General features: G+C 31.8%; 1 protein-coding gene across 1 annotated transcript in view; it reads left to right on the forward strand.

Annotated features, from left to right (window-relative positions):
* Window positions 1-24,539, forward strand: part of Cow (Proteoglycan Cow) — a 759,293-nt gene that overhangs the window by 63,971 nt on the left and 670,783 nt on the right. The window lies entirely within an intron of this gene.

The following is a 24,539-nucleotide window of genomic DNA, read 5'->3' on the forward strand; positions in this document are numbered from 1 at the left end:
TGTATCGACAATAAATATATTCTCCTGGTTATATGTACAAGTGTTAAATTTTGTGTGGCCCTGAAAAGGGCCGATTGTGTCGCGTTTAGCGACTCCTATGCGTGGCGAGGTTTTCTCGCCACGAGATTTGTGGCGTGGTTGCGGTCCACTTTAAGGGTCCTCGTTGGTATTAGGCCCTGGGCGTAGCTGGCGTCGAAACCGCTCGCCGGAGATGCGTGGAGGCCTTGTGGTGTGTTGGCTCCGTTTGTGTGGCCGCTGTTCGGGTTGTGGCCTCCCAGTCCGAGTCAGAGGATTGCGTAGCCCGTTTCTGTGTGCGTATGGGCTTATGATGTTGTGTGCCGCGATGCACCAGGCTGCGACGATCCGTCTGCGTGGCCCATTCCTTTCGGTCGCCTCTGGTGGTGCCGCTCCTGAGAGGTGTTAGCGCCGGTGGTGACAATAACGCTGGTACCGTCCCTGGATAGGAGGGCGAAGTGTACCTCCGTACCCGGACGTTTCAGATAGCGAGTAGGCTCCTCGGAGGCCGTGTGAAGGTAACGGCCAGCAGCTCAATCGGCTCCAGTTTCCAGGGCAGCAGTGACTACTGTACCCAGTGTTGTTGTTCGGGCCAGGTTTTTTCGCGCATGCGTGACAAACGCGGTATCAGTACAGTGCTTAGTTGACCAAAAAGAAGTACCATTAATCATCCGCACAAAAATATCTAATAATTGTTAAACATCTATTATAAAAATATTAAATATTCAAATAAACACATATATATTATAAATAAAATATAAATAAACTGAAAAAGGAAAGGGTAATAAAATAATTAATTAAAAAACATTTTAATATAAACAAAAGTAAAATTTTATTTTTGGCAGAATCTCGGAGAATACCAACATTTGTTGCAAGGGTAAGGAAAACTGCCAAAAACCTCACCAGTATTCTTACAAAAAATACAAAAAATAAAAATATTTATTTGTTTAAATAAACATAAATAAAATTCATTAAATATAAAAATATCTTTTTAAAAATAATTAATTAAATAATCAATTAAATAAAAAACATTTTTTCTACAAATACTAATTTTAATTATAATGTAATTTATATCATTTTTTTTTATTAAAAGAGACAATATAATAATTAAATAAAATAAATTCTAAAATGTATACTTACCTATTCACCTTAACCTAGTAGCCTGTCCTTATTGCCGGGCCCGCCAAGACTTTCGCGCCCAAACACTACTCCTCTTATATACACCGCTGCTTCGGCTGCCATCTACCACGCATGCGCGAGAAAACCCGGCCCGAACAACAACACTGACTGTACCCTCTTGGCCGCTTGTTCGGTAGGTGCTCTCCTGGTCCGCTCTCTGCCGTAGGTCGGCCCCTGGTGATCGGGGCGGCAGCGGTCATGAAGGCGAACCTGTCGGAGTGCTGTCTACCAGCTTTCAGCCGCTCTAGGCGGATGTCAAAAGAGTCGTGCTCACATATCTGATGCTTGCGCTCTCGAAAGCGTAAGCAGACCTGCCTTGTCGTTTCGCTACCTTATATATCGTTGTTGATGGTATTCTAATAGCGAGATTTCGGTCTTCTCAAGTCGCCGCCTTGCGGTTAGATATTTGACTACCTGAGCTGTTGTGCACGTGCTTATCGCATGTTCTTCGTCCTGCGCGTAGCAGGTGATTAGCGCGTGGTCCTTGTTGTGCGCGCGGCACATGATTATTTTATCTCTCGTGAGTATTTCGCGCGCCTTATACGGCATGCGCTTATACTCAGTGATGGATTATCCGCCACATGTAGTTTTAACGATAATAACACAGTCGATATGCCATTTGAACAACCGATCACACAATACTATTTTACAAATATAGTAGCGATCACAAAAAAATTCAAATTTCTTAATAATAAAAAATCTTTTGGTATAGACGTATACCGAACATTGTCTTGAAACAGCTACCAGCAAAAATCATACGTATGTACACGATTCTCTTTAACAATGTGATTAATTATTCGTATTTTCCCCAGAAATGGAAAGAAACTAAGGTAATTTCATTGCCTGAAAAAGATAAAGATAAGACTCTCCCAGTAAGCTACAGACATTAGTTTACTTCCAAAAAGGCAAAGTATACGAAATGGCCATTAATGATATTATAAACAGCTACTATTGCGAAAATGAATTACTTGCAGATAATCAACTCGACTTTCGTGTAAAACACTCCACGATACACGCATTTAATAAATTAATATCTGATATCAATTGAACTTTGATGTCTTGAAGCCTGTCTGGTAGATTTAGAAAAGGCCTTGAAAAAAAAAGAATTTTCTCATAAGCTTAGTCAAACTTATATGGAATATGATTAAAGATAGACCGTTTGTAACCTCTTATTTTAACACATTATCTAAAAAAAATTACACTAATTAACGGTTTACAACAGAGCACGATAAACTAATATTATTTAACATATACAATATACGGCTGACCTCCTCCGACTTTTCGGTCCTGATAATACAAAATGTTCTCGAATAGCGTACGTTGACGATTTAATCATTTATTATGCGGAAAGAGAACCCGAAACGATCAAGAAAAATCTTCAATTAGCTGTAAATAAGATCTTCAACTTTTTTTTATAATACTTGAAAACTCAAAGTCAACACAGACAAATGTAAGACCATATTGTTCAGGCCATCGTTGAAAAGAGCCAGATATTCAATTTCGCGGCAGTATAAAAACTTCTTTTAGAAAGATGAAAATACAGGAAATAAGTTAATTTGCCATAAAAAAGTAGTTAAATATTTAGGCATACAACTTGACGAAGGACTACTTTACGATAAACATATAGACTTTCAATTAGCAAAAACCAAGAAAGCGTTTATGAGTCTCGGCAAACTCTTCTATTCCAAATTCCTGAATAGTAGGATAAAAATCTTATATTATCAAGCGCTCATCCGTCCCATAGTTACGTACGGGTGTCCTATATGGTATAATCAGGGTTGGGAAGTAACGCGTTACTTGTAACGCCGTTACCGTTACAGTTACTTTTTTTCGGTAACTGTAACGGTAATGGCGTTACAAATTTTATTTGTAACGGAAAAAGTAACTTCGTTACATTTTTCGGTAACGAGTAACGAATTTAACAGTTACTTTTATCGTTACTTTTTTCAAATTTTTTGATTTATTTAAGATATTATTCTTGCTATTGTGCGTGATAAAATTTTTATCTTAACCGTAAAGCCGTAAGCAAATCGACCAATTAGCATTCTTATTATGTTGTAAAAATGCTTGAATGTGATTGATCAATTTATGGTTCTTGCAGACCAGTGCGATGACCCGACGCGCGATATCCAATGAGAGCTTTATCTTTTCGGAAAAGCAGAGCTCTCATTTACTACCAGTTCTAAGTACCTTGCAACGAAAATTAGAAAATCTCAATAAATCTGACCTTATAGATTGCCATTCATTAGTTGAAGCTATTCAGCAAGGTTTAAATAAAAGGTAACTTATTAATTTGATTAATACATATGTTATTTAATTTTAAATAAGGATTTAATTAAAAAATATTATTTTATTTTAAACTATTGATTCAAAAGTATTAATTTCAATAAAACAAACAATGTCGCTTAATTTACTATATTTGATTTTAGATTTCTTACAATATTTGAAACAAAAGAATTAATAATAGCAGCATGTTTACATCCAAAATTTAAGTTAAACTGGTTAACCGGAGAAAAAAGAAAACGTGCTGAAAATTACTTGGAGGATTTATTGGGAATCCGATCAACTGAAAATTCTTCAAAAGCTGAAAAATCTGACGATCACGATGATTTTTTCATTTTTGAGCAAAAAACGGTGCAAAATGAATCTGAACAAGAAGAATTGCAACGGTTTTTAAAATCAAATAATTGTAATATAGAAATGTTAAACGATTATCCAAAACTTAAAAAACTTTTTATTAAATATAATACAGCTCTACCAAGCAGTGCATCTGTAGAAAAAATGTTTAGCATCGGTGGCTCTGTATTAACACCACAAAGAGGGCATTTAAATAATGATACTATGGAGCAACAAATTTTATTAAAAATTAATAAAGAATTTCGATAAAATTTAATCATTTATTTTGTAATAAACCTTAAATGAGATCTTGCTTACAATTTTTTAAAAGTTTTTCTTATGCAAAATAATTTATTAGTTTGTATTGTAAAAAAGTAACGGAAATTGTAACGACTCGTTACTTTTTAGTAACTGTAACGGTAACGAGTTACTTTTTAAAATTAGTAACGAGTAACGGTAACGAGTTACTTTTTAGAAAAAATAACGGTAACGGTAACGAGTTACTTTTATAAAGTATCTTTCCCAACCCTGGGTATAATATTAACTCATCGCAAATGGAATAAATTCGCGTATTCGAGAAAAGATGTTTGAGAGCATGCTTCGAGAGATCCAGGGAATCTAATTACCAGAAGTATTTAAAGAATAAAGTTATCTATAATCTAGTAAATATTTCAAGATTCGATAATTTTATCATAAAGCTTATAAGAAATTATTTTGCAGATGCATCAAAAATTCAGGAAAATAGTTTGATTTTTCCTTTACCTTACACAGATGATAATCAAAAGGAACAATGGAAGTTGAATATGTCTCTCTCGAGGCATTTCCTTACCTTGATAGACTTGGCTATATTCAAGATAAAAAAATGGTTCCGATAATTTATCATATCGCTAGACATAAGAATCAAAAGATTATTAATTATCCTCCGAATATAAATAGTAGCAAACAGATATATATTTAAAGTATAGTTTAGACTTACCTGATAGGGATATAAATGATGAATATCTCACAAGAAAGCGAGAAAAATACTGCTGGCGCTATGATGATAACGATCAGTCGATACTGTGATATTAGTAATTAGGCATAACGATCAGTCGATACTGTGATATTAGTAATTAAGCATATCATTGTGATAACGTACAGCGTTTAACCAGCGACAGTAGTATTTAAGATAAGCTCAAGAACGCAGTGATATTAATAATTATGTCATAGAATAGCGTATTTGAAAAATTCCAATATTAAAATACATATATTTTTCTTTTTAGTTAACATTTCATTTTATTTTATTTCTTTTGTTTAATTTGTATTATTTCATAGTTTATTTTTATTTATTTTGTATATATCTGATTTAGAAAACATTATTAGGAAAGCTAGTGTTTTTTCTGACCCTTTTTTGCTAACGATAAGAATAGAAAAACGGTATATACTTTACGTTTTCAAGCCTTGCGTTTCTACAATTCTTTAAAATATATTTGTACGACTTACGAATGCCAAACTAGCCATCGAGTTAATCCTAGTATAGCCTAATAAAGCCGATTACTGGTTTATTGTAATGCAAAATGTTTGTAATGGTTATTAATAAACGAAAAAAAATATCTCGCTGCGAAACGCGAGCGCGCTCTCTCGGCGAGCGCGCGGTCGGCGACGTGTCGATCGGCGACGTGTCGATCGGCGAGCTCGCCGCTTCGCGAGTACGTGATGTCGTGCCCGCAGCAGACCGCGTCTAGAGGATTGACGCCTCGATCGCCTCGCGCGAGTCGTTTCGTGAGACGGGTGCCCGGCCCGCAAAATTGATATCCGGGTACGTGTAGTTCGAAGGGGAGCGCGTTTATCGCTCTGTTCAATAAGCCGTCGATATTACCGATTACACCGTTCCACCGCTTCGCGAATTGGATTCACCCCAATCTTTAACGAGCAGCGCCGGGCCGTCGAGTGTGATGCCCTTTACGGACAAATTATTTTTTACACATCTATCGTTTGCAGATGTGATGTCTTTTACAAACATAATGCCCATTACAGACATATTCTTAATGCTTAATATTCTTTATAGTATATTATTATACAATATATCATTACATAATGATGGATCAGCAATGTCATTGGTATCTGCAGCATATAGTGAAAGACTGTTTTTCTTTTTCTGTTCATAATTTGTATATAATTTATCTGCCGACATAAGAGATAAATGCTGCTCATTAATTTTCATTCGTAAGGCTGTTTCCTCCCTCGCCTTTAAGGGGATCCTAAAGCGACAGGCGAACTCCGACGGGTTAGCGCCCTCATCCAAACGTAACTAAAAATATCGATAATACCGACGTTTTTAGTTCCGCCATTACCGACACATTATTATTTGAAATATGCATAATAGAAGTAATCTTTTGCATTGTGTTCAATATATTGAATTGAGACAATATCGCGTATTTTTACTGCTGTATCGTCTCGCAGATATCGAAGCATATCTAAGCGTGTCGATGATAGTAAAATATAGATGTGTCTTTATTGCATAGTTTGAACACAAAATTTCAACATTGCTCATATTGTGACACATGTACTTTTCCATATATTTTTCAAGAGAAATATCACTTGATCATTTGTGTATGTGTATATATTTATATATACATGCATATATATATATAATATATTTTATACATGTATATATATATATATAAATATGTAAATATATTATACATATAATTGTGTATGTAAATGTTTATATATATTTGTAATATAAATTTATAGAAACATTTATAATATGTTATACAGGGTGTCCCCAATTTAAATGTCAAAATTTTAGGAGCGTGTAAGGGATCGATAAACTAAGACAAAAAGTCCTTTAGAGATTTGCTCGTTTTTGCTTCGTTTTGAAGAAAATCGCAAAAAATGAAACAAATAATTTTCACCAAAAAACTTAAAACAACACTAAAATTATTAGATTTATCAAAAAGTATTATAGAATAAAAATTGTAGAACATGGAATCAAGAAAAGAGAGTGAGTTAAAATCCTCCTGAGGTAAAATTAGATTAGAAACAAAATTTCGCGTTGTCGCGTATTTATCTACAATCCTCTAATTTATATATATTAATCTAACATGAAAGATTATACATATATAAAGGGAGCCTCGCGAGCGAGACTTCGGAGCTCTTCGATATTTGTCGTCTCGCTTGCTTCTTCATTCTTTCTCGCTTTCGCTTTTGTCGACTCTCCAGCATCGCGCGGGGATCTTTCCTTATCTACTATATATAAACATCTTATAAAATAAAAACTGAAACTTTCATATTGTATTTTATTAGTATAAAAATAATTATAATGGATTAATGAGATTCTTGCGATTAAAATAATACAAAATATGACATAAATCGGATAATTTTAAATGAAATAAGTAATCATAATTTTAATAACATAATTGATTAAAAATAATCCGATTTTTATGTCATGTTTCGTGTCATTTTAATCGCAAGAATCTCATTAATCCATTATAATTATTTTTATACAGATGAAATGGAAAATACAAGTTTCACTTTTTATTTAGAAGATGTTTATATTTTGTAGATAAGGAAAGATCCCCGACGCTGAAAAGTCGACAAAAGCGAAAACGAGAAAGAATGAAGGAGTAATGAGATGATAAACATGAAAGAATTCCGAAGCTTCGCTCGCGTGACTCCTTTTATCTGTAATCTTTCACGTATATATATCATCTTACTATAGAAAATAAAACTTTTGTATTTCGCATTTCATATATCTGAAAATAATTGTAATGGGTTAATTACATTTTTGCGATTAAAATGACACCAAATACGATATAAATCCGATTATTTTAAATGAAATAAGTAATCATAATTTTAATAACATAATTGATTAAAAATTATCCGATTTATGTCATGTTTAGTATTATTTTAATCGCAAGAATCTCATTAATCTATTAGAATTATTTTGATATCGATAAAATACGAAAAACAGAAATTTTACGAACGATATGTAACCCGAGATATTATAGATAAAGAGAGCCTCGCGAGCGAGACTTCGGAGCTCTTTGATGTTTGTCATCTCGCTTGCTCCTCGTTCTTTATTGTATTCTTTCATCCCCATTATTATATTCTTTTATTTCTTCGACTTTTATTCTTTCTACATTCTCATCTTCCTACATAATAATACATTATAATTTATTCGTCTTTATTTTATACAAGATAAATGAGATATTGTGTATGTCATAAATAAAAAAAGTATTTAATTATGTGTATTTTTGTATGTACATGTGTTGTATTTAACTATAATTAAATAGAAAAAGAAAATAACTTGTGTATCTCATTTATGATGTATCAAATAAACATAAATAAATAAATTTATTTATTTTCATGTAGGCAGACGAGAATAGAAAGAATAAAAATTGAGCAAATAAAAGAATATAATAATGGGAATAAAAGAATACAATAATGAACGAGGAGAGAGAGAGAGAGAGAGAGAGAGAGAGAGAGAGAGAGAGAAAAGCGCGAGTGAATGCGTAAGTGAATATGCGAGGAGCATGAAGCTAAGCGATACGTAGTACAGCGAGCGAGCGATTAGAAAGAGACAGAGCGTATGATCGAGAGAAAAAGATACTGCAATAATGTTAGTGCGTACATGTATATTACTCTCCCACGCATGAAAGAGACAAAGGTAGTATGATTATGTCTGTCCTTGTCATGTAAGATTGCAGCTCCGTCTATCGCGACATCACGCAACTAATCTACTGCTCTGTTTTACTCTTGAGCCTCCATCTCGCACACACACATATGCACGAAAATTTTATTTTGCAAAATCTTTTTTATAAAGCTTCTAAACTCACTTCTCTAAGTTCACTTATACTCTTTGATGAAATGCCGAGTGCGGAGTTTACTGATTAGGCACGTGTAGATTACAAATTTGTTATATTAAGTAAATGTTGACGCAGAAGCCGATAACAAAACTGTAATTTTCTCATTTTTTTCCCTTTTCAAATGAAATCGTGAACTCCGCACTCCGTTATTATGTATACTTTAATTATGGAAAAGGATTTGTTGATATCTATAGTCAACAAAAAGATTTTGCAAAATAACTGATATTCGCGTTCTGTCGGTAATCCAGCATCCCCTTAATGCAGACTTAAATACGCAAGTGGCATTTATACAGGTCGATGAAAGTTTGTTTCGTTTTTTGGTTTTCAAATCAGATAAAATCGAAAATGTTCTTTCCGGATCAGCATTTGAGTTTGAAAGCGATCTGATGGCATTTAGAAGTGATTTTAAATTAGGATATTTAGTAATGTCACCGACGAGATACTATTAAAGACCGATGGTCTTACGGGAGTTAGTGTGACTGGAAAAAGATCGCTGCGCACTAGCGTCCTCTCAGTAATATTGCGGCCAGAATGAGAAACAGTATCTAAAATCTAAGAGATGGTAAAATAATATATGGTAACACGAGAAATGTAATTATTCGGAAAAAATATCAGTTCAGAAATATTTCGTATATATGGACTCTGAAATGATATTTTTTCGAATAATTGCATTTCTATATATATACATATAATTCTTTTAATAGATCGTACATATATTATTTTGAAGTGACGATATTTCTTTTCGAATAATTACATTTCGCAGTAATTTTTGGAAAGAGAAGTTCAACTCTTAAATTTGTTATATTTCCCATGTTATTTCAGGTATATGTATAATTACACACACACATACACATATTTTTTTTATATATGTAATAATCATATATGTCTGAAATGTAACGTAATATAATTAATTATATATAATATATATACATCTGAAATGACATGGAAAATGTAACAAATTATAATAATAATAATGTATCAATTGTTAGCTGCTCATACAGAGCATTTCCAGGAGACGCCACGTGGAGGCCAATTGACATGTAACGTAGAATTCTTTTGAAATAAACATAACATAATACATACATATATATATATATATATATATATATATATATATATATTTATATATATATATATATATACATATATAATTTTATATGCGCAGATATGAAACACACATGTCCGCGCATAAAAAAATAAAGTATAAAATCAATAAAATGTACTATAATTGTAAAGAATTCTAAGTTAACTGTCTCCCTTTGCAGTTCGGTCCGTCATAAGACCGCAAACTGCACACTATCCTACTTTTCATAAATCGCTTCATTAGATAAATCACGATTTATATGTTCCGTGTTAAATATATGTGCCTTTTACTCGATCCGCATAAAATGCCGCGAGTTAATGTAAAATATTTTTGATCGTACCGCTCTAGGAGCCGCGATCTTTTTACTCGATCCGCATAAAATGCCGCGAGTTAATGTAAAATATTTTTGATCGTACCGCTCTAGGAGCCGCGATCTTTTTACTCGATCCGCATAAAATGCCGCGAGTCAATGTAAAGATATATTTTACATACTTTGTATATTCGTCAGCTTTTGTGGAGGTTTATGCTGATAGCGATTTTTTGAAATCCTTAATCGCTCTCCTAACCAAATTAAATCTTTATGTATTTTTACTTTCATCATATAATATGCAAGATCCTTTCGGTGGGAGCTGCAAGTATCATGTTGAAACCAACCGGGATATTGCATGTCTACAGCTTGTATCATTAATGGAAATAGGATATCTAATATGTTATAATTCCCTCTGATATTAGGATAGCCTGCATCAAATATTGCATTTATTAGCTTAAATACAAATGAAAACTCTGCTGTAGGAACACATAAATGTCCTAATTCTTGATCGTCATGAGTCTCATATGCTCGGAAAAATGTTAAAATTTGTCTTGCATGTGTCAGTTCGTGATTTTCGTTAATAAATGAGATGCGACATTGTTCGCAACCAGATTTTGTAACACATTTTTTTGCCACAAATCCTGCAAAATATTCAATAGCAGATGCTTCTAAAGTTTCATCATTTGCATATGATGCATCAATAACAGTTTTTTCTACGTTAATCAACATATTTTCATTATCATTACTTTCATAATCGTTAATCATATTTATTGGCGCTGTTAACTCAACATGAGATGTTTTATCAATGTCAGATGTATTTTTATGTATTAAATTTGGAAGTAAGATTTCATCTTCATCATCTAAGCAATTTGCAGATTGAGCAGGCTTAGATAAATTTAATACAATGTTTTTTTGTAATAATAATCAAAAAACTTTTGCAGTTGGATTTTGATTATATGTTCCACCATACGTACGTATCATGGAAAACAGATTTTCCAACGGATCTTGGTTTACTCTAGAAGTCATAAAAAATTTAACTTCTTCACGTTTCAAATCATCCCATAATAGTAAAATAGCTTTTACAGAAATTTGTAATCCCTCAAAACATGGCGGTATTTTATTATTATTATTTGTGATAGTGCGCCATTTGGAACAACTTTCCAATAATTGTATTAAATTATTTTCTACATCTAACCGATTTTCTGATAACGCACAAGCATTTGGATTTGGATGATTACAATTTTCGACTATTTAAAGAATCGAAACTGTTATTAAGAATTGTAAAAAATTCAGCAGTATGCATTACAGTTTCACTCTTAATTCCGCCTGTTGTTCCTGCAGTTAACAAAGCTGCTGATACTCTGCGACTGAATATCTGCAGAGCTAAACGGCATTTCATTCTATCAAAATTATTAGGATTTATATGTCTTTCTGACAATTTGCAAGCCGCTCTTGTCGCTTTGCCATTTTCTAATTGCCATAATGACCATACATCATTCCACGATGCTATTTTATTATCATCGTATAATATATCATACTTTAAGAGCTGATTTCTTATCGATTTATAAATATGTGGCATATCAAAAATCGTATATATTTTTTTATGTCCATGCATAAAATAAGGATGATTTTTAGAAATTTTATGTTTTATAGCACTTTGGTTATTGGTGCCTTGATCACAAACAATTGCACGCAATTTTAATCCCGTATCTAATATTGCATCTATAACTATATTTAATGCAGACGATAAATGATCCTTATTTAGAGCACCACCGGTCAAAAAATACGCTACAGGTTGCTTCCAATTATGCAATAAACCTCGGACCATAAAAACTAATGCACTTGTTGCTACTGTTGCGTTATGTCCAAGTGGTCCTAAATCCTCAAAACCTTCAATTTTTTGTCGTCTTTCATAAAAATCGAAGCCCTTTTTTATTCTCATTTCGTCAAAAAGCAAAACGCAATTGCGTTCGTTAGTATCCATACAATTTACTTTTATTTTCAAACAATGAAACAAGGTGCTACAAATTCCGGGCCATAAATCTATTACATTAAACCATGTTTTAATTGTGCTTTCGGAAGGTAATATAAAACCAAATTCTTCGCGCATTTTTCTATATAAACTTGGCGAAGTGTAGTGCATTTTTTTAGCTAAATGCTTTTCTTCCTCACTGTAAGCAGACTGATCTTTATGAAACAGTTGCATTGTTAAAAATGTTAATAATAAACCTTGGAGCCGTCGCGACAAGGCATTTAAAAGGCTTTTATCTGATAGATCGCCTGTTGTTATTTTTTTTTGTAAACGAGCAATTTGAGTATTTTTCGTTCTAACCATGCGCGTTAATACATTATTACGTTTTTTTAATGTTTCTATAACATTATCTTTACGCGCTAATTCAGCTTTTAAAATGAATATTTGCTTTTTATATATCGCATCACTAGAAGTAACAGAATCCTCATCGTCGGATTCAAGCGGATATATTAATGGTTCCGTATCTTTTTTTAATCTTCCGCCTGGATATATTGCGTTTGGTTCGAAATGCTTGCTACATATTCTTAATTTACGCAAATATGCATCGGATTCCTCCGCTAAATGATCGCAACCACTATTCACTAACCATGTTATTAACCGATCTCTATTATTAATAGGCAGACGATAAAATCGAACATTTAATATATTGTCTCTACTTTTAATACCGTATTTTTTATAAATGCAAATACTACTATGAATATTATATCCTTTCTTTATTTGATTCGACATTATTTTATTCGAGATATATATGTGTATATATGTATATATATATATATATATATATATATATATATATATATATATATATATTATATAATATAAGCTTACCCGCGTTTCTCTTGTCTTCTTTCTTAAATCTTCTCTTTAAATACTTTTTAAATATACTTATATTTTAAATAATTTTCACTACAGATATATTTTGTACAAAATACACTCTATACAATCCTACACAACTCTACACACTCTACACATCCATCACTCACTACTGTACCGCGAAAAAGAACCGTAACAATCGACAATGTTTTGTTCACGGAATACAGATAGTCTCATCGTGTCAGATGTCACGTGAGCTCTCCTGCGTAATCCACGCCCATTACCCCTCTCTTGCCGCTCATGTCATAGCAAGGAGCGATCAGATACGTGCGTAAATATGGCGTATAGCATGTATATATTAAGTGCTTTGCGGTCGTAAAGTTAGAGAATTATTTTTTAACTTTATGTTCATTTTCAATAGCTACAATATTTAAAAAAGCGTATTATATACGTGATTTAATTAAATTATAATTTATATATTTTCTTATATCGCATGTTAAACAAATTTAACAATAACCTATAACTAAATAAAAAAATATTACATATCGATGCATATAAACATTATTGAAACATTATGACATTATTATAAATATTATTATAAACATTATTTATTCCATTTTTATATAATAAATCAAAGTGAAAAAATACTATATAATATATACTTTTTCAATATTTTGTTTTATTACATAATACTTTCAAAAGTATAAAAGTCTAAAAAATTAATTATAGTCTTATTTTGATGAGACATATATATATATATATATATATATATATATAATATATATGTGTGTGTGTGTATATGTATATGCATATGTATATGTATAATGTATAATGTATATGATGTTTTTTCAAACAATATATAGTATTTATTAAAGTTATTATTACAAAATAATGCAATTTTACCGAATGTAATTACCTTTTTGTTCTTTTATAAAATATATTAAAAAGACGAATGCAAAACATATAGAAATAACAGATTAGCATAATTGACGTACCTTTAACATCGTCTTGACAATATTCCACTTCACATATATATGTATATATATCATCAATTATAAAAATTATATTTGAAAACATGTAGGTATTTACATAAAATGTGAATATAAAAACAATATGCACATATAAATGTGTTTATACATGATATGTTTATAAACCTAAGAGAACAAAAATAAATTTTATAACATTAATTTTAGACATATATATTTAAAGTTAAAAAAATTTGTAAGTAAAAAAGAGAAAGAAAAACAGAATAAAATTACAAATTACATAAATATAATCAAGTAAAAAAGAAACTTTTATTTTAATCGCATTTTTATTGTATTTTGTTTGTTCATGGATCCCTTGCTAAAAAAAAACCTATTGAAATATATAAAAATTCCAAAGCGAAAAATTTTATTTAATATATATAATTATTTTAAAAAATTAGAGAGCAATAAGTAATTATTAATTAATATTGCAAGAAATAATTTAAAACAAACTAATAAACTCATTAATAGAAAATATATATTGAAATTGTGTTATTTTGTATTCTTAAAAATTATTTTTTTTAAGTGTTAAAAATATAATAAATATAATAAAAATGTACTTTAAATGTCAAATTTATTTTTTATATATAAAATATAAAACAATATATATTTGAATAAACTAAAAATTATAATTAAAAATAATGTTTCTTTCTTCGCGCTCTCTTCCACTTCCTCTTCCTCTTCCTCTTTCTCCTCTTCTTCCTCCTCTTCTTCCTCTTCCTTCTCCTCTACCTCTATTTATATTGTATCGTCCGCGACGACCCTGGCAAATGTCATTTTGCATCTTTCTGCGCATTGACCATTTATATCTGTAACACATAGCAAGTAAATATAGTAATTTTAAAGCTAAATATTTAATTAATTATAATATTTTTGTAAAATATTAATACAAATATTTAGTTTAATACTTTTAATTTTTAATATTATAAATATTAATTATTTTACGTTGATATGAATAATAAATAATTGTTATATACATATATATAGGGTGCTAAATTTTAAACGTAACAGACCGAATATTTCGGTAAGTAAATGAAATATGGAGATCCGTTTATATATATATAAATCCGGTTTTTATTATGTGTATAATTATAATTTCTGTTTGCGAGCGGAGGAGGATCCCCGCGCCGCGAGAATGCGAATGCGAATACCGGCACAAGCCTCGAGAGAGGCACGCGATCGGGAACGTTGCGCGATATGAATCGCTATCGGATCGGAAGGGGATGCGAGAATGACGAAACACAAAGTATAACAGGCACTGACAGAATACTTTATTGCACAGACAGTTACATGAGGCGGCCGACGGGAATTGAAACTGACGGAACGCTGAGGCGCGAATCCGACGATTGACGGAAATCTTGACGAGCGACTTATGTTGTGACGTAATGTCCGTCTCGGTAACCGAGCGGTAACGCGAGAGCGGAAATCTTGTCGGGGCGCGGGATGGCCAGCGCGATCGCGTTTACGCACCTCAGACGCGAGTCTTCCCGTCGATCGTCACAATAATAATTGCGCTTAATGGAGAGCGACACAGAGTCCTGAAGATCGAAACGCGCCCTGAGCCGCGAGCGCGGGGCAGGGCCGACGATATAGAGTCAAGCGCGGCGGCGGTGCACTCGGCACGATTCAATCGCCCGCACTTTTGTATTTGGTTTCCGCACTGGTGCAGGGCAAGCGGTTCGGAATATCGCTGCCGCTGGCGAAAGACGCGAAACTTGCGTTCGCGACACTGCTGATGCGATGTGTCGCGTGCGGCCTTCCAAGAGGAACTAAACTGTAGATGATCCCAAATAGGATCGGCAACTACGGACTAAATTATAAAAACTGACATTCCTTTCGGTCACTCTCGTAGAGCATGATCACGCACTTAGCCGGAGAGCGACAGGAAACATTCGAAACATACGCGAAAGAGAGCGAACGAAAACATACGAACGCGCTAGGCTCTCTCTCTCTCTCTCGTCCTTCCGCGATACCGCGACAAGTAAACACGCAGGAATTTCACGGCCGTTTGACATGAGAACTAAAGCGAACGAATAACGCGAAGCAAATATGTTCGATCTTGAACAATTTCTATTATTGTAATAATAATTTCTATAATTAATATTTTTCAAAATTAAAAACCAAGCTACAAAGATTTCATTTATTTAACAATAAATAGAAACATGCATTTGTATACATGTGTAATAGTATTCTTACTGTATTGATAATATGCAATGACTTTAATCAATCATATATTTACATCATAATTCGAAAATTAATAAATATACCTCGCATCACGTTCGGCGCGCCTTACGCCAGCCCGATGTTGCATGCTACCGGTAGGGGCTTCGTGATTTTTACATTTTTGCTGCTCATCTGTGCTGATAGATCTGAAAAATTTAATAATACAAATATGTTTATGTGTGTGTGTGAGAGCATACGTGTGTACGTATGTTTGTGCGTTCGTGTGTATTCATGTATGTATGATACATATCTATATATACCCATACAGAAAAAGATTTATGACACAATTATTTTAATTTTTTTATATACAATTTTATAATTAATATTAAAATATTTGTTAGACCATATATTAATAATATAATTTAATATTATAATATAATTTAATAATATAATTTAACTTTCATTAAGTTGTATTATTAAATTTATGGAATAAAAAATATATATATACATAAATATATATATATATTTGAATATAAACTTTTTAAATAGAAAAGTTTGATTTTATAATATATTTATAATATTGTATTTTGAATAAAATTTTTAAAAAGATTAAATTATCTTATTAGGTAACTATACATATATATATTTTTTCAATATTTCGTGTTTTATATTTTGAATAGATTCTCTCTCTCTCTCTCTCTCTCTCTCTCTCTCTCTCTCTCTCTCTCTCTCTCTCTCTCTCTCTCTCTCTCTCTCTTTCTCTCTCTCTCTCTCTCTCTCTCTCTCTCTCTAATAAAGAGAAAAATGATATTTTAAACATAATTAATATTATAACTAATTAATACTATATCACTGCACAATACCTTTGTTCGATGTCGTCTATCTCGTCATCAGCATTATATCCAGTTTCACTTTCTTTTAATATCTGTTCTTCTAATTCTTTTTTCTTTTTTTTTAATATTTCTTCTTGTTCTATTATTTTCTCTAATTTCCGTTTTGCTTCCTTTTTATCCATTCTGTATTCAAAAGATATCATTACATTTGTGCTAGTATTTAACTTTCCATGCATATATATATATATACATATATTCTTATATGTACAGAGATTCTTCACACATATGAATAGAAACAGTATTATAATTAATACTTACATTTAATTAATTATAAATTTTCTTCCACGTCAATCTTATTCCACTTGGATGAAGAACTAATTTGGATCGACTGACAGGATTGTGCCAAATAAAAAAATACACATCCAGTACCCAGTCTAGTCCGCACTTGTCTATATGATGCGTTTTGTTTTACGAGCTATCTTTCCTGGTTGTCCTAGCGCGGCTCGTAAAAAACAAAAGCGAGAGCGAGAATAAGAACAGAGCGAGAGCGAGAGCGAGAGCGAGAGCGAGAGCGAGAGCGAAATAGAGCAGAGAGCGAGTGAGATGATAAAGAGTTCTGAAGCTCTTACAATAGGCTTTTCCTATCCATGATAATTTACAAATGTAAACATTTTATAAAATAAAAATTAAAAACTCTATTTTTTACTTTTTCTTTTAAAAATAATTTTAATGAATTAATGAGATTGTTGCGGTTAAAATGATACCACCCACATACACACATAACACGATTCGAACGTAATTCGAATCATTTTTAATTAATTAAATACGTGCAAAAAAATTTATTATATGATTAATTTAAAATTATACGAACGTGTTTGTTGCCATTTCAAATAAAAACATTTTAAATAAAAACCTTATTAATCTAGTAAAATTACATTCAAAAATAAAAAAGTAAAAAGTACGAAAATACGAAATTACAAAAGGATAAGTAAAACAGAAATAATAAGCTTTAAGATTTTTTGATGCTTGCTTACAAGATATGAGGGAAAAGGAAGAGAGAGAGAAAGAGAGAGAAATTTTCAGGAGAAATTTTTGTTATATTAATGATAATAAAGATGTTTTTGTTATTCAGTAGTATTTATTATATATTCTATTAATATAATAAATATATTAATAAAAAATTATATTTATTATATCAGTAAAAAAAAGTATTATATCATGCATGTTTAATACAAAAAGTATACATATTACATATATATATATATATAATATATAACATATGGGACCTTTAACATTATAATTGAGTAATTACAATTTTGTGTGTGTGTGTGTGTGTGTGTGTGTAATTAAATTTAATATCTATTCCAAAAGTGGTAGAGTGACATTTATAATGACGTATTTCAATGTCATAATCACATTTTTTTGATACATTTTTTGACATCGTCACTCCTGCTACTCGGGTACTTGTGTAAATTAAAGAAAATTATTAAGAAATATTAGAGAGAGAAAAAGAAAATAAATCAAAAAAGATATTTATTAATAATAAAAGATATAATAATATAGTTTAATCACTGTCAATAACATTTCAGAGACATTTAAATAGCCATGTGCGATAGTTTTATATATATTAATTAATTTATATATTATTTTATTTATATTATAGCCCATTATAATTTATATTTAACATAATTGGTAATTTACATACATGTAAAATAATGTATCATATTATATATCATATATTATATATTATATATATAGTAATTATATACATATAATTAATATATGATATATAATAATATTTAAATATATATATAATTCATAGATTATTTTCTTCATTAAAAATGAATCTTTTTATTTTACAGTACAAATTTTACAGTGCATATATTATTATTTTATTTTCCACATCTTTGTATGTTCAACTTTCCATTGTCGATAATAATAACATATAGAATATGTTCTTATTTGTTATCCTGTGTGCAGTTAAAACGGTCGATAATGTCATCATTCTTCAATTACCTCCGGGCCCACCGGGCCCACTTGATGGTCACAAAAATTTACCCAGGGCTGACGGTCTTTAATAGTATCTAGTCGGTGGTAATGTTATTGGATTGTCGTTTTAAAATTTCTTTCCACATATTATCAAAATGTAATTGTGAAAGATTCTGTTTTTCCTCAATAAGTAAAATTAGAATTTAATGCAAACCATTCTTTCTTTAAACCATTTTCATCAAAACCACTTAGAGTTTTTGCGATAAATGACACATCATTAAAGGATGTTTCTCTATTATCGTCAAACAAAGATGTAGTTGAAAAACTTTTAATTTATACAGAAATGGGTCATTAACAGGCAATTTTTTTCTAATTTCTTCGGCAGCAATTATATAAAACTGCAAACAGTTTTGTCGAATATTTGTAATTACATCTGCATGTCCTTCCTTAACTAACTTTTCAAGATACTGCTCACATTCTGATTCAAAATTAATATCGTTAGTTAATTTATAATTTTCTTTATTATTAAATGTTACATTTAAAAGCAAATGTTTTAATAAATCTGGTTTTATAAAGTTTTGAGAAATTTTTGCAAGAAAATTAACAGATCTAGGCTGCAATAAATGGATTCTTGTTTCAATGGCTTGAAAAAAAGCATTAAATTGATTGAAGAAATTTAAAACATTTAAAAAAAATAGAAAATAGGCTTTTGTATCCACTATTTTCCATTAGAGACAATAAATGTTCCATAACTTTTAATTTGTCACTCACGACAGTTTCATTAAGAAAATATTTAATTGTATCCCATGACTCAAGAAGTCTTTCAATATAGGAATAATGTGAAAGCCATCGAGTATCACATAATTTCAAAATCTTACGATTAGTATCTTGAAAACATTCAGCAAATTCATTGAAAATAGCTGAACGTTTTGGACTGATATTAATATAATTGGTTATTTTTCTAAGAAATTTTTCGCATAATGCAGGCATTTTAGTGCATGCAGCATGCGCAGCCAATGCGGCAAAATGAAAAGGACATGCAAATGTTAATAAATTTTTACATTTTTCTTCAAGTTTCTTTTTAAAAGATAAATGTTTTCCTGTCATAACTGATGCATTGTCACATGATAGGGCAAGAATATTTAAAAACGGTATCTATAGTTTGTACATTTCAGATTGGAATGCATTAAATAATTTTTCCGCGCTACATCTCTTACATCAATATTAATTAATTTTTCTAATTGAGACCGAACATCTAAAGTCTTGGGATCAACATATCGAACAATAAATGTCATCCATTTTTCGTTACATATATCTGATGTTTCATCAATGAAAACTGTTCGAAATCGAACTAAGCATAAATAATCACGGTCAACATAACGAGCGTGATAGCAAGGCGCAGCTTAATCACGCCCATAATTCGGCGCGCTGGCGGACATCTCGCGCGTCGCGCGGCCCTCCGCAAATCAGAGCGCGCTTCGTCAGCGGCGCTTAGCGAATCGCGCCCGGCCCGCGGCATTGCTCGGGCCTATCGATGCGGGCCACGCAGCGGTCACCCGAGAGAGCCGAAATTAATAACAAAATGCAATAACAACGTTCAATTTAAACTAATCATCGCAAACAACAACCGGCGCGATCTTTTGTGACAAACAAGTCGAATATTCTAGAAGCAGCAAAAGAACGGTTGTATATAAGCGCTCTCGGGGAACCGCCGGGGGCACTCGATCGTGAATTACATCCGTGACAGTGTGTTATTATATCGTCTAAACTCTCATGATAGAAAAGTCGCTCGCTTTTTCAGTTCGTACTCTCGCATACGAAACGCGAAGTTTTCGATAGTGATAAAAGAGATTTCTCGTCGCTCGCGATTAATCTCTCGCAATTAAAACGCGCCGTTTATTCCGTCGCTCGCGGAATCGCGCCGTTTACACCGTCGCTTGCGGTGTTCGAAATCTTGCAGGGCTTCGCTCGCCCACGTCCACTTTTCTCTCGCACAAAAACAGAAAATTTATTATTCTGAATGCTATCAACTACACGTTTTGTCTCGACCGGATACAAAACATTTGATATTATATTTTTGCATTTCGTACGACCCATGCTCATGCTTTTCAACACGTTATGATCTTTTCCAATCTTTTGACAGAAATTAAGAATCTCTTTTGCTGTATGATGAGGTATATTTTTCTCAATTATTAATGCGGCATATCGTATTTCCGCAGATTTTTTTCGCTCATCAAACGACAAAAGCGATTCATCTTGCATATTCAGATCTTCGTTTGATTTATTATTGTCATTTGTTTTAATTTTATTTTTTTGACATTTATTTCTATGAATTTTGGATTCTGCGTGTCGATATATTTGTGATAGACCACCGGCAATTGATCTATCACAAATCGAACAAAAAAATGAGTTGGCGTCATTTGGTATTTCGCGTAACCATAATTTAAATTCCTCAATAACCATTGTTATCTGAATGTTTTTTTATATTGTATTTTTTTCTTAAATTTATATCGCTAATATGAGTTGAAACATTTTCTTTAATACTATTTTTATGACACGCAGACTCCGCATGTCTTAAAATATTCGAATTGCATGAAAAATTTTTATTGCACAAGATGCAATTAAAAAATCTATCATCTAAGGATACTTTGCGTATCCAAGATTTAAAGCGATCGTCATTAAGCCAAGCATCTACAAAGTTTCGCTTAGGTTTCTTTTTTAATATATCGCACATTTCTATGTGAAATGAGAAATGGAAAAAACAAAAAATGCAAGAAGAGAAAGAATAAAAGATGAAAATATATACAAATTTTACTTAGTTGAACGACTTACAGTCAGGATTTTTTCAATTTGAAAGGCTTTGCTGGAAGGCAAAGATTTCACAAGCACGCATAAAAAATACATTATCAATTACAAACGAATACGATTTTTTGACACAAAGGCCAATGTTTTGTGAGACAGAAGACAATGTTATTAGGAAATGCCGTATGCTTTATAAAACAAATAAAGACACTGTACAGACAGTACAGACAACAGCATGAGACCCAACTCACGCAACATGTCACGTAAGTAACAAATGTAATTACTATTGTTCATATTTGTTAGAAGTATGTTACACTTAAATCTTTGACTTCTTTTCCTTTATTATTTATATATAATAAGTTATTCATTTTCATTTTCACATATATTTTAATAAGGCAGTGTATATGTGTATACATTAAGAGAAAAATGTAAAGGTTAGGAAAGTAGTGTTAATATAATTCACACTTATGCATGACATGTAATATATGATATAATGAATGATATGTGTACATGATTTACATTCATAGTTGCTTTATCTTATACATATTTCTCCTAATATACACATATAGTGTCTCATTTCTTAAATCTACACTTTTTAAATAAAACCCATAAATTTTCAATCCATATTAATATTATTTTTTAATAAATATTAATTTTTTACAGAAGATATCAGCAACGATTTAAAAAAAGTTTCCTTGGACAGTAACGTCCAAAAGCCACTAATGCAGCAGTTACTATATCAACTGCAGCAACAATAACAGCTGCAATTACAAATGCAGCAGCAACAGCAGCAGCAACAACAACCGCCTATTCCTCCTCAAACAGAGGAACAGCAATTAGAAGAGCGGGAGCAACAGAAGCATCTCCAAAAAATACGGGGGTAAAAAAAATGGTATGATTTTTGATTTTGTGTTATTAAATTTTCAATTTTAAATGCATAATTACTTTTATTTATTTATATATATTTTTATTTTTCAGAGCAAAAAAAAGGAGCTGGACGCTCTCGTGCCCGTTGGTACTACCAGCGGAACGCCAGAGGTTCAAAAAAATTAGAGCGGCCGAGGCCGAGATAGATGGAACAGCCGGAGTGGACGGGGCGGTCCAGGTATTTCGGGTGGCCAAGGCGGCCGGGGCGGCCGGGGCGGACGAAATGGCCCAATCTTCATCAAAAATTTTTATTTTTAATTTTTATTTTTATATCTGTCTCTCCCCCCCCTCTCTCTGCAACAAGTCTGCATTAAAGGCGAGGGAGGAAACAGCCTTACGAATAAAAATTAATGAGCAGCATTTATCTCTTATGTCGGCAGATAAATTATATACAGATTATGAACAGAAAAAGAAAAACAGTCTTACACTATATGCAGATACCAATGACATTGCTGATCCATCATTATGTAGTGATATATAATAATATACTATAAAGAATATTAAGCATTAAGAATATGTCTGTAATGGATATTATGTCTGTAAAAGACATCACATCTGCAAACGACAGATGTGTAAAAAATACTTTGTCCGTAAAGGACATCACACTTTTAAACGATAAGTGTGTAAAGAATAATTTGTTCGTAAAGGACATCACACTTTTAAACGATAAGTGTGTAAAAAATAATTTGTTCGTAAGGGACATCACACTTTTAAACGATAAGTGTGTAAAAAGTAATTTGTCCGTAAGGGACATCACACTTTTAAACAAATGCGTAAAAACATAATTATTGATTATTATTAATATAATATTTTTTCTCTATCTCTCCTCCGTGTAATGTGGTATAATAGGGCTCTAGGCGAAGGTCCACTTTAAAAAAACAAACGCGCCATTGGTGGTACCTCATGGGTGGTGTGGAAAATCACTATTCATTATTGTATTACTTTTTATCTATTAACGATACGAAACGTGGTAGACGTGGTCAGACATTTGTATATCATTATTATGTAAAAAGTTGAATTATATAATATTATATATTTCTCACAATGTGACACTTTCCCTATAATCATCTTCCGAACGTTTGATCAGTATTTTAAGAACTTGATTAAATTGCTAAATTCTAACTTATATTATAACTTATTTTAATAATTATTTGATACAATTATTACTTGATATAGATTTATAACGCTTAATGTTGTGGATTATGATATAATATAATATATTAATTATTATTATTATTAATTTCTAATGAAATTATAAAATCCATCCTTGATGATATGGAAACTATATAACTTTATTCAAATTTTTTATAGTTGATACATTACTGTTAACATCTTAAATATAATGCATGTAATCTCTATTATCAGTTTATCGTATTTCAAATAAGTATTATAAGTAGAATATATATATATATATATAGGGTGATTCAAAACAAACTTCTGTCCTTACAATGTCATATACTTGACACTATTCTAAGACGATTTTTCTGTTGCCAAAATTTTTTTCGAGGTTTAGTTTTTAAATTATAAGCCAAAATAGTTAACGAATTACGGGCCGCGTACGCGAGGCAGGCAGAGGCGACGCAACTCACCGTCCGATGCTAGTGATTACGTGAGGCGCTCGCTGTGATCAACTGTTTGTTACATGCGATGGGGTGTATGTGTGAGAGAGAACGTATACGCATATACACACACGTACACATTCTCTCTCTCTTTTACATTCATAGCAAACAGCTGATCGCATACATGCACCCTCTTTCTCTCTCTTTGTCTTTCTCTTTTACATCCATCGCGTGTAGCAAACAGCTGATCGCACACACGCTCTCTCTCTCTCTCTCTCACTGATTCTTAATCAAATAATCAATATTAAATGTAATAATCGTTACAATTAAAAACTCTAAACT

The sequence above is a fragment of the Polyergus mexicanus genome, unplaced genomic scaffold, assembly GCF_030449975.1.
Source record: "Polyergus mexicanus isolate NDT 795.1 unplaced genomic scaffold, iyPolMexi1.0 SCAF_9, whole genome shotgun sequence".
Lineage (NCBI taxonomy): Eukaryota > Metazoa > Arthropoda > Insecta > Hymenoptera > Formicidae > Polyergus > Polyergus mexicanus.